The sequence below is a fragment of the Malus domestica genome, chromosome 13 (genome assembly GCF_042453785.1).
Source record: "Malus domestica chromosome 13, GDT2T_hap1".
Classification (NCBI taxonomy): domain Eukaryota; kingdom Viridiplantae; phylum Streptophyta; class Magnoliopsida; order Rosales; family Rosaceae; genus Malus; species Malus domestica.
This window is the reverse complement of record NC_091673.1, coordinates 15,569,924-15,572,957: the sequence shown is the minus strand read 5'-3', so window position 1 is coordinate 15,572,957 and position 3,034 is coordinate 15,569,924. Positions and strand designations below refer to the sequence as shown.

At 38.5% G+C, this 3,034-nt stretch overlaps 1 long non-coding RNA gene across 1 annotated transcript; it reads left to right on the top strand.

Moving 5' to 3' along the window:
* Window positions 1-444: 444 nt before the first annotated feature.
* On the top strand, window positions 445-2,817 carry LOC139190751 (uncharacterized). Its single transcript, XR_011575119.1, has 4 exons — window positions 445-651; window positions 787-908; window positions 1,670-1,728; window positions 2,591-2,817. It is a non-coding gene; the product is annotated as an uncharacterized lncRNA (long non-coding RNA).
* Window positions 2,818-3,034: the final 217 nt, after the last annotated feature.

Below are 3,034 nucleotides of genomic sequence, written 5' to 3'. Positions count from 1 at the left end.
TCTATTAAAAGTGGAATTTTTTATAAACTCTCTGTCACTTTATATTTTTAACACAATATTTTATAATGATGACACAAGAATTGATATTAAAATGTGAGATGGTAGAGTCTATAAAGAGTCTATAAAGAGTCTCACTTTTGATAGAATCCTCATAATATTTCTCATTATAATATAAGTGAAATGACACTAAAATTATATTATAAAATAATACATACTAATTTTGTTGTCTATTTATATTATAAAATGTAGTGTAACACCTTGTACACTACACACAAAACTCTCTCCAAGTTCCCATTTTGCATGGTGTCACAACCCGTCCCGAAGGTACATTTGACGGGAATGTGAATTGACGGGTTTGCCCTTAGTGGGTGCTAAGGTATGTGTGTGACACATTATGGATTATGCATATTTTCCTAAAGTTTGGAAAGTTGTATATGGATTAAAAAATTTGGGTTTTTCATTTTTGTATGGTTAGGATGAAATGGATGGTGGAGATTGAGTGGACCACCCACACCTAAAACTCCCTATTCTCTCTCTTCCTCTTCCCGTATCACTCTCTCTCTCCTCCCTCACGATTCTTCCCCTCTCTCACCCACATCGTACGGACGGCAACCAAAACCACCCAAAACTTCGTGGATCGAAGCAAATAAGGTAAGAATCTTCACCCTCTTGAAGTTCTGAGTTGATTGGTGTTAGTTTTAGGACGTAGAACCTTCGAAAAACCCCTGAATCCGAACCTCCATTTTTGAGTTACTGTTCATGCGCACGTAAAATGTCGTGTTTCAGGGAATTCTAAGCTTGTAGTGAGCTTAGGGAAGTCCTAAGGAGGCTCGGAGTACTTCGTTTGAAGGATTTGGACGTCGGGATCACGTGGTTCCATTTTGGCCGAATTTCTTGGGAATTTTCCGGTGAGATTTCTTGATTTTTAGAGCCTTAAAGTAGTGTATTGTGATTCTACATGTTTGGGGCTTCAATTTGATATATTATACGAAGAAAATGGGTGAAAAACGAAGGAGAATAGGGCATTTGAAGTTTGGCCGGAAACCGGCCACCGGGAAAAAACCAGTCCGGCGACTGGCTGAGGAAGATGATGCGCGTGGGGGCGCGTGTCCCCGTGCTTGCCCTGGCGCGTGGGGGCGCGTGCCACATCAAAAAATTATTTTAAAAATATGTCAACGTCCGTGACGTCGAGTAGATCACTGTGGCATATTCATATACCCAAATTGAGCACCGTATGAGAAAGTTATTAAGGATTGTTGGTTAGGTGTTCGATTAACGTTTTATAGTTTTCGCATCAGGTGAAAATGTGAATTGATGATCTGACCGTTGGATCGTTACCAAACTTTGATACGTTGTAATACGTAATATTTGAGGATTATTGGAACTTACGGATTGGGAATCCGAGTTACGGATCTTCCGGAATTGGAGTTGTAAGTTCATGAAATAAAATGTTAACCGTCACTTAGTTTTGGAAATTGACGGAGATTCGACCGTTGGATGGTAATGAAATTTCAGGATGTTGTCCTAGAGATATATTGTGGGCCTCTGGAAGTTATGGATTTAAAATCTGAGTTGCAGATCTTTCGGATCGAACTGCGTAGTGATGTGTTTTATATAAGTTATATTCTATCGAGATGATTTCTGAGGTTGGATTTGATTATTGTTCTAGGCGGCGATCGTCATGACGCCTTGATGTGTTGTGCTAGGGAGTTGTAGGGCGAACTCCAGGTGAGTGGGCAGTTTTGTTTTCGTATTACCTATATACTATTGAGTTTTCCCAGAAATTGAATTTAAATGAAAGCATGATTTAAAATGCCATGGATAGAATTATATGAAAAGTATGATTTGGAATGCCATGCATAGAAGTATATGAAAAGCATGAATTGATATATGATGCATATATATATGTGAATTGGTGCTGTGGACGCACAGGTAAGTATCAGGTGAGTTTTATATTATTCATGTGCATTGTTGATGTGTATATTGTGGATAGCTCATAACCTGCAATCATGGTGTTAGTGCTTATATTATTCACCACACCGCACGCTCGTCTTGGATCCAAGTAGGTGGATGTCGTACAGACCAAGTGAGGGTTCCGACATGCTAGTCGTATAGATTACTAGATGTGATTCCGACTAGTGGGTGACCTTAGATTATGTGCACAGATGATTGATGAGAGAAGCACTAGAGCGTATTATTACACCATCCATGTCGTACAGACTACTTCAGGTAGTTCCGACTTATCTGCAGTGTAGTGCCGTACAGGTCATCGAGGTGACTCCGGTTGGATTGGATGTTGAGCTATGGAATTAACCGTACAGGACCAACTGCAGGGTCTCCGGTTAATTCAACTTTTCACCTGTTACATTGATGCATCATTTATTTTGTTTTCGAAATTAAAACATGGCATACTTTCGAGTTTTAAAGAAAAATTGATGATTCGAGATTTATGAAAAGTATTATGTTATTATATTATTTTCTGGGAAAAGTATACAGGTTTTACAGTGAGGGGTTAGAATTATTTTTGGCGAAATGTTTTTGAAAAGATTTGTTTTACTGACCCACTCAATTTTGTTTTTCGCCCCTCCAGGTTCTTGATAGCAGAGTTTTGGTGGCCACGAGGAATCCAACGGTATTCTGACAGAATTCACAAAAGTAGGACTCACCCTCGAGGGTTTCCATTTTAATAATTGTATTTTAAAAGCTTCCGAACTGTGTAAATGGTTACGTCACTCTCATGTGACGGCCAGCATGCCCTCCTTCGAGATGGGGTGTGTCACATGGCGCTTATTGCAATAGCATAAGTAATTACATCTATATACTCTGGTGCATATTCGATCTCCACCAAATTTTTTTTTTATCAAAGATAGATTTTATTAGATTAGATGTTAGACTAGCCACTAACAAAATTTGAACTCACATTGTCATGCAAATGCTCAATATTTTTCTAATTTTTTTCCCTAACAACTAATTATTTAACTGCACAATAACGAAATTAAATGGGAGAAAGTTAGGCACATGGTCATTTCGGTTT